Genomic DNA, 15,123 nt, shown 5'->3' on the forward strand with positions numbered 1-15,123 from the left:
TGATAGTCTATTTTGCAAAATGGGCTGTTAGTTCTATGACATGTGAGCCCGGAGGGGTTAGCCTATATCTAGTGCCCTCATATATGATAGGTTTCAGACAAAAAGTAATTGAGCATGGAAAATATTGTTAGCCAAAAAAAAAAAAATTTTTTTTTTTAGAAAGTAGTTGGTTCAAGAGTGTGCGTTTACCTTACAAATAGAAATTCAGAAACGTTAGCTCCGAGTATCCATCCACATGCCTCTCAATTTTGTAATATCGATCAAGATAAGTGGAATAAATAAATAAACGCCATCAAACTTATATTTTTCACTTTAAACCAAGAGTTGATTAGAACATAAATGAGTGTCACACTGGAGGAAAGAAAAACCTAGATGGACTCATAATTATTCATGAGGTCACCAGTCTGATAAAAGAACCAAAGAGTAAAAGAGAGAGAGAGAGAGGGAGAAAAGGATAGCATGAGAACTACCACTCTCAAGATATGTACGAGCATACAATTCTTTAATACCACTCACTTGAGATTATTAACATACAGCAATTTAAATACCATTTACAATTATTCAATCGCCTAACCGGAGGGCGTGAAATGAAAATCCCAAGACAAAAGGAGCATGAATTGACTTCCCTAGTGTCCTCAATCATTCATTTAGTCTTTTTCTCTGAAAAAACATATGGAATGTAAATGACTTTCATGATATAGGTCTCTTTCAAAAAAAAAATGCAGATGCATTCGTGAAACATCTTGGCATGGCTCAATTCAATTCTACCCAAAAGGTTCACCCACATCACGCGTGATGGATCAAGGCCTAGATGTACCGATTGATTACTCCAACCATTCATGTGCCCATCCCATTCCATGCTTAAATTAGGAAACAAAGAAAGGCTACGGTCATCCTTTGCCAAACCTATCACCCCTCATCCTTCTAAAATTGTGACAAAATCACGCTCATACAGGCTCCATCCAAACTTAATGTGTATGGGCCCTTCAATTCCTCCCTCTCTCTCTCTCGTCTCTCTCTCTCTCTCTGCTCTCTCCAACCCCCTCTGACACGTACGTACGGCAAGGCAAAGACACTAAATGTGATGAACATGATGCGTGGTTATATATCCTTCTGAAGGAAGAAAGAAAAGAACCTTCCTCATTAGAATTCATATTGTCTCACCAAACATATATATGGTAGGAGAATCATGCCGCGTGTGATGGAGGGAAGTAGTCACTTAGGAGTTGGAAGGGGCTTAACGTACTACAGAGTGAAAAACAAATTAATCCCAAAATTCAAACCAACTTAAATGATCTCGGAGTCATCTTAAAGACCAGTACTCTCCTTTTACATGATTTTCAATGTCCTCGTACACGAATCCCCAACAACTTGATTATTCATTCAAAACCGTTAAAATTGATACGAGTGGATGAAGGGTCAAACGACGACGGGTTCACCCCAAACTTGGTGTGTTGGAGTTTTAGAATATGTAGATCAAGTTCAACGGAGCGGATCATCCACAATGTCGCTCAATCATGTGATTTTAGAGGCGTCAAGGAGGAAATCCCCTCCTATGACAAGGATACCCATTAATCTCATATATATATATAATATAATATTATATAAAAGAGAGACGAGAGAAGAGAGAGAAGGAGAAGAGAATAAGAGAAGAGAGAAGAGAGATTAATGTACCTGTCAACAGGGACCTTCCTATACGCCTCAAATACAGATTAGCGGCATTGTGAATCCCTCAGGTTGAAGTCGACTTAATTCTATAAACCCCAAACATGCCAAGTTTTGGGGTAACCCGCGTCTTTGACCTCATCACCGACAATTGAACGTTTGAATGAATAGAACTTTCACATGTTTTACTGGCTCGATAAGGATCAATACACGACGGATTCACCCAAACTTGGTGTGTGGGGTTAGAAGAGTAATCAAGTTCAACGGAACGGATCATCCATAATCGCAAGGTCAGTTGTTGAAGCGTCATAGGAGGAAATCCCCCCATGACAAGGAAACCATTAATCCATATATATAGAATATTAATATATATAGTATTAATAAATAAGATATAATAAATATATAAGTAATATAGATTTACACACACAACACACACAACACAAGCACACTATGAGTATTAATGAGTATCATTGTCAATTTGATAGAGATTTCCCTAATGCGCCTATATGACACAATCCCCATCATTCCCTCATAAAGTAGGCACAAATCCCTACAAACTCACACACTCCTCTCTAATTTTATTGACGATGGTGGGGATGTGCACCATTAGACGTCAAGGAGAAAATCCTCTCCTATGATAAGGAACACCATTAATATATAGTATAATATATATATATAATAGTAATATAATATATATATTAATTATATATATATATAAGACTATATATGTGATGTGTGTTGCATATGGAAAAAGGAGGCAAGAGATTTTCTCCCTCTTTCAACACCAGCTAGCCACTTGATGCGACAATGTCACCCCTTTCTGGCTATATGGTATTCTACAGAGGACCTATAGTATTTGTCGTCCCCCCCGCAGCTCAGAGGGGAAGCGATGTGCTCTTCCCCAAGGAAATTGCATTTACTTCCATATTGTACATCTATGACAAACTCCCAACTCATGCATTTGCCTCCTATGCCTCCATTTTCTAACCCTTCGTCTGGCCACAAAACCCTAACCCTTGTCCTCTTCTACCAATTCATCTTGATCAACAGTGAACGGTCTCCTTCTCTCTTCAATGCGTACATTACTATATTCATGTGAGTATGTGATGCCCCTTCTCTTCTCACTGTTGCAATTCAAGGCTCTAACTGTTTGCATGCCAGTTTATACCTTGAACCTTGTGTGTCGGTTGAGTTTGGACCCCTACAATTTGCATCTACTTGAGTTTCTTCATCTCGAAGAAAGTACTATTGAAGTGTAAGGGCATTAAATGATGATTGTGTTTGTTAATAGAGAGCATTAATTGTCGACTTTTGAGGGGTTAAGATCAACCTGCTGTCAAAGATCCTTGCTACTACACTAGAATTCCGAAGTTCTGAGGATGATGGAGGGTTGTAATTTTATAACCTAACATGCCATGCAGGGTGAGTACCTTTTTATGGATCGAAACATAGACTCATAGTGTAATATTTTTTTAAAATCCGTTTAAAAAATTTGTGGTCAGTAAGATTTGAATCTCACTTGTGCTGATACTATGTGAAAGATCTATGCCAAAACACTAGAATCCAAAGTTATGGTGATTTTGTTGAGGGTTATAACTTTTTAGCCTAATTAGAGCCATTGCCTATGAAGTATCATGTGAGTGTTTAGTGATAAGTGTCGCACGCCTTTGCGGAAGCGTGCTCGCACACTGAATGAGTTCGTGAGGCACGAGAGAAGATAACCAAACCAAACACGAGTGCAATCCAATCCAAATATGACAAACCAATCGCAAACTGCATCTCTTTTAGGGAGATGGTTGAGTTTCCCCATCTTTTGTTCTGCTCTTAAATCTCCGAACTTATGAAGTCTTGTTTCCGTAGTGGACCAATTTGTTAACATACCACCGAGTCATTTTCTATTAAGATAATGACATCGAGCCCTTATTGTAGCCGATGCTACTAAATCCGCTGCTTTATTTTTGGTACCAACAATTAAGAAGTTTTTTACTCGACTTGCTGCATCAAAAACTAAATCACGGGCTTCTGATAAAAAACGAGCAGTTCTAATAAGATTTATAATATGAATACCTTTACGCTTTGTAGAGATGTAAGTGGCCATTCTAGGATTCCATTTCTTAGTACCATGACCAAAATGAACTCCTGCTTCCATCATCTCTTCCAAATGGATGTTCCAATATCTTCTTGTCATTTTTCCCACGCTTTCTTAGAGATATACGTGGTTTGACAATTTGCTTACGACGGGGAGAGGATGGGGAGATTCCACTAAATTAAGGAGAGTACAAATGGTTATAAATCTCTCAAACACTCAGATTAACCCAACCAAAAGATTTCTCAACTTGCTCACAAAATTTCCCTCCCAATATGCTCAGAACACTCTCTAATCTCTTATTAGAAACCCTAGAAAATCATGTTTTAATATATACCAAAACACAATCCCAAAGCAAACATGAAACAAAAACCCAAGGCCTAGCACGACACGCGGTTGACCACGACGGTCGACCGAAACCAACGATAGAAACCCAGGAAACATTACAGGGACTCACGGTCGACCGCCACAGTCGACAGCGGAGGTCAACCGCACCAAGTCCAGAAACCACCTTTGATTTTGTGCACGTTTCCGGTCGACCATGCCTACCTCACGATCGATCACTGGAGTTCCAAACCTGTATTTTGTTATTTTCCTGTCTTCTCTTCAATTCTTTACATCGGCAAAGTTTTCCCAAAAACTGAGCCAACACCAAACAAAGAGCGTCATTGCGTCATCTCTCCAAGCTCGGCTGCACCAATGTGGTTGCCTACGTACCCCCTCTCCTAAGGGATCAAGCCATCCGTAGTTCATCCAAATGGCCGTCAACGGTCTCAACAATCACGAATGTACAACAAGTTTCGACAATGATCAAACTTATTATTCGGAACCACCTTAGTGAGCATATCCGCCGGATTATCCTTCGTGTGGACCTTCACAATCTCCAAATCGCCATCTTCGAGAACATCTCGAACGAAGTAATAACGAACGTCAATGTGATTCCTCCTCGCACGAAAAACATAACTCTTTACCAAATAAATAGTACTCATGCTATCATAATGAATAGTGACGGACCGTTGCGAAACACCAAGTTCATTCAAAAGTCTTCAAAACCAAATAGCCTCCTTCACAGCCTTTGTAATTGCCATATATTCTGCCTCCGTCATTGACAAAATCACCGTAGGCTTAAGGTGCATCTCCAACACACCGGCGTACGGGTCAAAGTGAATACATACCCCATCATAGATCGGCGCTTATCCAAATCTCTAGTATAATTCGAATCAACATAGCCAATGCACAACTACCCACCTCTAGTGTCCCGCTCAAAAACTAAACCAATATTGAGAGTACCTCGAATGTACCTCAAAATCCATCTCACGGTTTTCCAATGACCTACTCCTAGATCATACATGTATCTCGAAACCATGCTCATCGCTTGTGATAAATATGGCCTCACATATACCATCACGTATATCAAGCTTCTAATTGTGCTCACATATGGAGTCTTCGACATCAAATCTTGATCTTCAACTGTCTTTGGTGAAATATCAGCTAAAAGCTTCAAATAGGCTCCCAAAGGTACACTAACTGGCTTCGTATCCATGCTCATATTGAACCGCTATAGTATTTTCTTCAAATAGCCCATCTGTGTTAATAAATTCTGCCATTCTCTTTGTCTCTGCCGATCTCCATCCCCAAAATGTGCTTTACCTCATCCAAATCCTTCATCTCAAACTCATTTGAAAGCTGAATATTCAACTCATCTATAGCGGATCTGAAAATAGAAGCAACCAATATGTCATTAACATAAAGTAACAAATAAATATACGCACCTCCTTTCAACTTGTGAGAAATACATGCAAGGATCAAACTGGCTCCGAGTGTACGAAAGATTAATCATAAAACCATCAAATCGCCTATACCACTGTCGAGAAAATTGCTTCAAATCGTATTGCGATTTTTTAACCTACAAATTAACTTATCCTCCCATGTAGCTCGGAATCCCAATGACTGATTCATATATATTTCTTCATCAAGATCATCATGAAAAAAATACTATCTTCACATCTAACTGATCTAACTCTAAATCATACTGTGCCACCAAAGCTAGCAAAATCCGAATCGAAGAGTGCTTCACCATCGGGGAGAAAACCTTGTTATAATCAATACATTCCTCCTGTGCATAGCCCTTCGCAACCAACCTAGCCTTGAGCCTCACTGGAGTGTCTTCAATACCCTCCTTCTTCTTGTATACCCACTTACAACCAATTGCCTTCCGCCCCTTTGGAAGCTCAACAACCTCCTATGTATCGTTTTTGTGAAGTGACTCCATCTCCTCCTACATAGCTACCTGTCACGAATCAACCTTTGAATTCTGCTCGGCCTCTCTGAAAGTAGTAGGCACCAACTCATCGATACTCTCCACCAGAAGTGCATACATAATTACTGTGTCGGTATACCATGCTGGTATCCGTATGTCTCTCATCTGTCTCCGAATCGCAATAGAATTCTGAACCTGAGGTGTCGGTGTCTGATCTTGTACATCTGTACCCGTATCCTCCTCGTCATCACTGTGCTCACCGGGCGTCACTTTAGTCGGCACTCTAATGGATACTGTACCATCTGGACAATGTGAAGCTGTATCGATCTCCACCACCTGCGATATCTCCTCTGTCGGGTCGCTCTCCACCTGATGAGAGCAGGAAAGCTTTAAGATAGAAGCCTTATAGAACGTAACGTCTCTACTCAGCATAATCTTTCTATCAACTGGATCCCATAGCTTGTATCCATTGACACCATGCTTGAATCCTACAAATATGACCTTTCTAGCTCGATATTCTAATTTATCTATCTTCACATGATAAAATGTAGGGCACCCAAATACCTTGAGCTGATCATAGTCGTGTACTGGCTCTCTCGACCACATCTCCATAGGGGTCTTCTCCTTAATCGCAGATGAAGGCAGTCTGTTAATGAGGCGGCTTGCATATGATAGTGCTTCAGCCTAAAAGATCTTCTCTAAACCACTCTACGATAATAAGCATCGGATATTCTCTAGTAAATATCGATTCAACCTCTTTGCTACCCCCATTCTGTTATGGTGTATGACTAACTGTGAAGTGTCTCTCTATGCCATCATCTCGACATAGCTGCTGAAAGGGGTCTGATGTGTACTCACCGCCGTTGTCGGATCACAATGTCTTGATCTTTCTTATAGTCTGCAGTTCCAATCTCTTCTCCCACTCCACAAATAAATCTAGGACTTCATTCTTTTTCATCATGGTGTACTCCCAACAACGCCTAGAATAGTCATCAATGAATATGACGAACCAATATCAACCACCAAGTGATGCAGTCTTGGTAAGACTCCAAATATCTGTGTGCACGTAATCCAGGATGCCTCTTGTCCTATGAATAGCACTCCTAAACTTCGCATTCTTCTTGAGTGCTCACAGAACTCAATCTTCCCACTCTTAGCTCCCTTCAATAGCCCCTGCTTGCACAAAACCTGTAATAATTTTTTTTCTGTGTTCCCTAATCTGTAGTACCAAAATCTACTCATGTCCGCCTCTAAAATAACTGAAGCTACCTAGCCAATCCTGATGCTCCCCTTCAGATAATACAAGTTTCGACTGCGGACTCCCTTTATCACTGTTCGCGGTGAAAGTCGTTTTCATTGAATTCATTGTTCTCTTCAGCAACTGTTTATCGGTTACAAAAGATCCGGTTACAACAAAATCAAAGAAAAAAGAAAAATTACAACTCTCCTTCTATCCGAACAAATCGTAAGATCTTGTTTTCCGATCTCTTGCTTGTGTGAGTTCTTTGCCTACGCCAGGGTTAATCCGTGGACCACCGCGCGATCTTGATCCGGTCAGATCTACACGGTATGGCGGGTGTTATTTCACGAAGGAAATAACAGCCAAGGGGATTATTTCACCAAGGAAATTGTAGGCTGTCTAAAAATCACAATAGATAGCTGATCCCCATCAAAACACCGATGATGGAAGTTACACTCTGACGACTTCCAGAAGGTTATACTTTGAAGACTTTCACGTAGATAGCTAAAAGTTACAATCTGACGACCTTCACGACAACTGATGGAAGCTCTAATCAAACAACCTTCATAATCAACATCGGGAGTTACAATCTGACGACTCTCATATATCAGAGAGCTAAAGCAAAGATTACAAAATGACGATCTTTGCAACGCTTCGACAGAAAGAGACTACAAATCGACGGTCTCTTCAAATCAAACTATGGAAGTCCTCCCCGCACACCAGCATCAAGACGCATCGCGTTCATAGCCACGAACGCCAACGCAGTCTATACCGCTACCCAACGCAGCTCTATACCGCTGCCCAACGCAGCTCCAACCGCTGCCCAACGCAGCTCCAACCGCTGCCCAACGCAGCTCTATACCGCTGCTCAACGCAGCTCTAACCGCTGCTCAACGCAGCTCCAACCGCTGCCAGACACAACTCTATACCGCTACCAAACGCAGCTTCCATCCGCTGCCAAACGCAGCTTCCAAGCCGCCAAACGTAGCTTCCAACAAGATGCTAACGCAGTTTCCAGCCGCTTTAGGCATTGCGTTTGGAGACAAAATTCATACCAGAACGCGGGCCTGCGTTTGACTCGAGCTGAACGGTTTCAAAACCGTTTCCCACGATCTGAGGGGATCACAACTCCACTCAGGAGTGATTTAAGGGGCGGTTACATCCCATTAGCCCCACTTAGGAGCGAATTAAGGAGGTGGTTACACCCCTTAATCCCCTATAAATAACGACAAACTCAACAGAGTTAAGGATCGGATTTTTGATAATCAGATCAGGGCTGGATCTTTCGGGTTCGGTCGGTTAGAACTTCTTGGCTCGTCAACAGGATCCCTAGAGCATTTCTGGAGCTTTTGAGATCGGCAACAAGATCTTCTTCATCCTTGGCTTATAACCGACTTTCGGTTAAATCAACTCTTTCATAGAGTTTTAAACTCGTTCAGAGTTCTCCACAACGTCAAATCGTGAGGAGAAGATCATGTTCCAGTGAAACAAGACGTCGGATCGTCAACGAGAAGCAAACTCGACGCGAGCATTCGAGGGAGGCATCTCATCGCCACCGTGAAGAACCCATAATTAAACAAAGGGGAGAATCTAGATCATTCTCTTCTCTTTTGTAATCAGGAAATCCAATTGTAACTGAGATTAAAGGAATACAAATCAATTTTCTTTCATTTCTTTTACTGCAAATTTTCCACAAACAAAAGATGGCGACTCTGCTGGGGAGAAGCTTCTCTGACGAAGAAGTAGTGGCGCAATCCGACGTTCATCTCATTGGAACAACCGTCGAAACTCTCGTGGTAGAGTTTGATCAAGCCAAGTTTGAGGAGGCCCTCTCCTCCGGATCCCTTAGCCCCAAGGCTATGCGCAAGATCCACAAAGTCTCCAAAGAGACTAAAGCTCTAACTGCTCCAATTGCAGCCGAACCGCCTAAGGAAGACTGCTCGGACAGCCCCTCCCCCGATGGGCTCAGCTTCAGCCAAACCAGCGCCAAGACGACGGGTATCGGGTCGAAAGATGCCCATGGAGGCGACAAAGGCCTTGAAGCAGGCTAAGAAGAATGCCGCTCGATGGAGGAGGAGATCCCTACGACGAGCGTATCTCCGAGAATGCCGATCCTCAAGTCAACACGAGCTTCGTGTTTGTAAGCCTAAACGCAACCATGTGCTCTGCGTTTCTGCTTCAGAACGCAAGCCTCGCGTCCATGAGCCCAAACATAGGCTCTATGTGAATAAGATTGAACGCAACCCTAAATGGCACGTTATACAATCGAAACGCAAAGCTCAGGCATGCATTACTGAGCCAGAACGCAACCCTCGAGGGAGAGTTACAAAACAAAAACGCAGGTCTCCAGACCGTATTAACCATCCTGAACGCAGTCCTCAGCAAAGCATTCCAGAATCCAAAGGCGGACATCCGAATACTCTGCGTAGCGCGACTTGGTTGAGGGGCGGATATAAGAAGTTTATGGATTCAAGGCATCTCAACCAGATCCATATTCACCAAGAGCCAGTCCTGTCCAATCATGGACTGGGGGTTCCAGTTCAAACCTCACGATCAGTGAGTAATTCTCCTCGAATCTTTACAACAGATTTGAGAGAGTTCATATCAAGAGAAAGACCGATGCCGCAAGTCATTCGTTCATTCCAATATGAACGGCTGATTCCTATGGTCCTCTCGGGATATCAATGCTGCTCATATGCGATCAAACTGTTGGTGTTCGACCAATTTACGAACGTTGCTTTGTCTAACCAACGACAACGTTCGCACAGGAAGAAGTCTCCAGAGACCGAATATCCTGAGGTCACTATCAATGTGATCGGTAGAGGGAAAGCCTCGGGTCCTAGTTCCGATGACTCTGAGACAAGTCGTTCGCCGACCGTCAGAGAAATCGCTAACGAGTTTGAAGGAGCTTACCGACGCACTCGGACGCGGACATGAGTCATTCCCCCTGTCAACTATCGGAGGTTAGCCAGAGGAACCAATTCCGATGATGAACACTCAGCCATTGTAGAGTCTCAATCATCAAGTTCCTTTGTTGAACGTGAAAGCTCCGCCTATATGACAGAAAGCCATGAAGATCTCGCGAAGAGACTTGATGAGCAGGAGGCCATGCTCAAATCTCAACAAGAGGCCATCAATGAACTCATGGCCCTATTGACTCAACTCGTCGCAGACAAGGCCAAATCTCAGAAGACAGATTCGCCACCCAGGCAAGAATCTTCCCAGAGAGGAAAAATGTCTTCATCCCGACCTCACACAAGCGAAGGGAAGGGAAAAGTGGTCGATGACACAGCTTCTGACCAAGAAGCCCACAACCTGGAATCTTCCTCTGATGAAGGAAGAGAGACTGAGAACGAGCGTAATCTCCATTCTGCCAAAATGAAAGAATTGGAAGCCCGCCTCACTGTCATGGCCAACAGAAGCGAGCTCCAAGAAGAGGGAGTTGTCAGACCCTATCCTGCCGAATGGGATGCAGCCCCTTATCCTCCAAAATTCGAGGTCCCGACGCTATAAACTTTTGACGGCACGGGATCACCGAACCAACATATCTATTATTTCAAATCACAGACTGGAAATGTGATATCAAACAACGCTATATTGGCTCGATTGTTCATTGGCACCCTCAAGGGAGTTGCCTTTGAATGGTTCAGGAAACTACCTGCGGGATGTATCCAAAAATGGGCAGATCTAGAGAGACTATTCCTGTCAAGATTCTTTGAAGAGGATACAGAAGTCTCCATCATACCTTTCGCAACACTAAGCGAAGAAGAGGGGTCGAGCCCTCGTCAAGGTTCCGAACATGGCTCTCCGATGTTTCGTCAGGTTATGACCAACAGTCACACTGTAAGACTGTCGATCAACACTTGCAGACCGACACTCCCTACCGGAATCGAGTTTGCGAATGCCGTTCTTGGGACAACTAATCTCTCAGAGAACACTGCCCAAAGAATTATGCCAGGAATCAAAGCTGTAAGAACAAAGTATGCAGGATCAACTGAGTAATCCCCGGGAACCCCCCAAAGCCCCCCCCCAATCTCTCAGTCAGAAGAAGAAGAATACTACGACCACTGAAGCTAATCCTCTTCAATAGAGGCCACCAAAACTATCACGTTAAAATTAACTTCATGATAGTTCATTTCCTCCAAATTCCCCCACCAATCCTCTTCAATAGGATGGTGGGTCTACCAAAACTATCATGTTAATGATCACCTCTGATAGTCCATTCCCTCTAAATTCTCCTACCAATCCTCTTCAATAGGATGGCGGGTCTACCAAAACTATCATGTTAATGATCACCTCTGTTAGTCCATTTCCTCCAAATTCTCCTACCAATCCTCTTTAATAGGATGGCGGGTCCACCAAAACTATCACGTTAATGATCACCTCTGATAGTCCATTTTCTCCAAATTCCCCCATGAATCCTCTTCAATAGGATGGCAGGTCCACAAAACTATCACGTTAACAATTACCTCTGATAGTCAAACTTATCAGATATTAGCCTACCAGGTGATGTGCCTCTATTCCAACTTCATGGATAGTGGCCCACAAGACGATATGCAATGTCTATCCCTCTTTTTCTTCCCCTGCTAAGTCTTAATCAAGACTGGGGGTTGGTTACTTGGAATCCACTGGATTAAGAGTAATGAATCTTTCACATCGTCGAGTTAACATTATACTTCTGACGATCATCACCCCCACAGAGTATGAATGCAGCTTGCATCACTCCCAATTTGTCACGTTAACAATAAACCTCTGACAATCAACTTATCAATCCTTGATAATAGGATGATAGGTCCTCGAAATTGCTCAAATCGTAATCTTCCCCAGCAAGACACTAAGTCTTCAAAATCACAAGCATCAAAATTTATCGCTTTTGATGATAAACTCATTTAGCAAGTTTCCCCAGCGAGACGCTAATTCCTAAAATCTTGTGCAAGTCACAAGAACACATTCTCTTGTCACGTTAACCACACCTCTGATAAATCAACTTATCAATCCTCTTTAATAGGATGATAAGTCCACAAAGTTGCTCCAATCGCAACACAAACTCTCGTCACGTTAACACTAAACCTCTGACAAATTAACTTATCAATCCTCTTCAATAGGATGATAAGTCCACAAAGTTGCTCCAATCGCAACACAAACCCTGTCACGTTAATATCACACTCTGACATCTGACAAAACCCACTTATCAATCCTCGTCAATAGGATGATAAGTCCACAAAGTTGCTCCGATCGTAACAAATTCCCGTCATGTTAACATTAAACCTCTGACAAAACCCACTTATCAATCCTCATTAATAGGATGATAAGTCCCCAAAGTTGCTCCCATCGCAACACAATCCTGTCACGTTAACACTAAACCTCTGACAAAACTCACTTATCAATCCTCATCAATAGGATGATAAGTCCACAAAGTTGCTCCCATCACAACACAATCTTGTCACGTTAACATTATACCTCTGACAACCTACTTATCAATCATCGTCAATAGGATGATAAGTCCACAAAGTTGCTCTCATCACAACACAAATTCCTGTCATGTTAATATCACACCTCTGACAAAATCAACTTATTAATCCTCTTCAATAGGATGATAAGTCCACAAAGTTGCTCCGATCGCAACAAATTCCCGTCATGTTAACACCAAACCTCTGACAATTAACTTATCGACTCTCCCCAATAGAGCGATAAGTCCTCAAAGTTGCTCCGATCGCAACATTTTCTTGTCACGTTAATATCAAACACATCTGACAAAATCAACTTATCGACTCTCGTCAATAGAGCGATATGTCCTCAAAGTTGCTCCGATCGCAACACTTTCCACTTATCGACTCTCGTCAATGGAGCGATAGGTCCATAAAAATACTGTTAGGTTAACATTACACCTCTAACAGTCAAACCCCCCAATGAACTTGTTAATCCTTTTTCAACAAGAATAACAAGTGTTCATTATAAAATCCCCAGTGGATTAGAGATTTTCTGAAATTATCCCAGTGATAATAAAGAAAGTTTCTGAATTTCACTCTAAGTGAAAATTCACGCCAAGTTAATACTACACCTCTGGCACTTCTAATTTTCTTTCAGTGTTTCAAGTGAAAATATAACACAGGAAGAAACAGTGGCAAAGTCTACGTATTCAACATCGTAGCACCAAAAATCCATGTCTTACACGCATGGGGGACTTTATCTCGATCCCTAATTAGAGATAAGCCTACGCCTAACACGCGTTGCCGGTTAGTCTTTTCCCGTAAAAATGACAAAGTCTATGTATTCAAAATCATAGCATCAAGTCTAAGAGGGTTCATTCTCTTAGCACAACGTTACATGTGGAACGGACTTAGACAATCCACATGCTAGCCCGACTCAAACGGTAGTCGGTAAAGGCTTATCAAATCCGTTGATGGCTGAGGGTTTGCCAAAAATCCTATGCACGTTTGCAGGTCCATCAGCTTAATGGATGTGAGCCGAGACTTAAAACAAATGAGCTAAAGACAAGTCTCAAAGACTTAGTCAAAAATGCATGGAAACCACTTCCATATCTTAAGTCAAAACGTTGAGGTCAGACCCGCGATGCAAAAACTGAACGTCGAGGTCACACCCGTGTTCCAAATTCAACATGCAAGGGTGAGACCCGCATCTCAAAGTTCAAAATGCAGGGTCCACCCCCATAGTCCAGAAGCAGGATTATGGCGCATACCTTCACACAGGTCCTACGTGGCAAATCCCTTCAACCATGATGCCTTCGAAGCAAGTGCAGAGAACAAATCCTTTACCACAAGGAATCAACAGCTCCAAGATCAGAGTTGAGATCCAAAGTATTCTGAAAATTCGTCCTAGTCAACCGCGAACTTTCGAAAACTTTGGAGGGGGTTCTGTAGGCTGTCTAAAAATCACAATAGATAGCTGATCCCCATCAAAACACCGATGATGGAAGTTACACTCTGACGACTTCCAGAAGGTTACAATTTGAAGACTTTCACGTAGATCGCTAAAGGTTACAATCTGACGACCTTCACGACAACTGATGGAAGCTCTAATCAAACAGCCTTCATAATCAACATCGGGAGTTACAATCTGACGACTCTCATATATCAGAGAGCTAAAGCAAAGATTACAAAATGACGATCTTTGCAACGCTTCGACAGAAAGAGACTACAAATCGACGGTCTCTTCAAATCAAACTATGGAAGTCCTCCCCGCACACCAGTATCAAGACACATCGCGTTCATAGCCACGAACGCAGCCCAACGCAGCTCCAACCGCTGCCCAACGCAGCTCTATACCGCTGCCCAACGCAGCTCTATACCGCTGCTCAACGTAGCTCTAACCGCTTCTCAACGCAGCTCCAACCGCTGCCAGACGCAACTCTATACCGCTACCAAACGCAGCTTCCATCCGCTGCTAAACGCAGCTTCCATCCGCTGCCAAACGCAGCTTCCAAGCCGCCAAACGCAGCTTCCAACAAGATGCTAACGCAGCTTCCAGCCGCTGCGTCCGAGCTTTCGGACACTGCGTTCAAGCTTCCAAACACTGCGTTTGAACGCAGAATTCGCATCAGAACATGGATTTTGCGTTTGACTTGTTCAAACACGAGCTGAACGGTTTCAAAACCGTTTCCCACGATCTGAGGGGATCACAACTCCACTCAGGAGTGATTTAAGGGGCGGTTACATCCCATTAGCCCCACTTAGGAGCGAATTAAGGAGGTGGTTACACCCCTTAATCCCCTATAAATAATTGAAAATCAATTCAGTTCAGAGGCGGTCGGTTGGAACTTCTTGGCTCGTCAACAGGATCCTTAGAGCATTTCTGGAGCTTGGGAGATCTGCAACAAGAGCTTCTTCATCCTTGGCTTGAGAACCGATTCTC

Source organism: Asparagus officinalis, chromosome 5, assembly GCF_001876935.1.
Source record: "Asparagus officinalis chromosome 5, Aspof.V1, whole genome shotgun sequence".
Taxonomy (NCBI): domain Eukaryota; kingdom Viridiplantae; phylum Streptophyta; class Magnoliopsida; order Asparagales; family Asparagaceae; genus Asparagus; species Asparagus officinalis.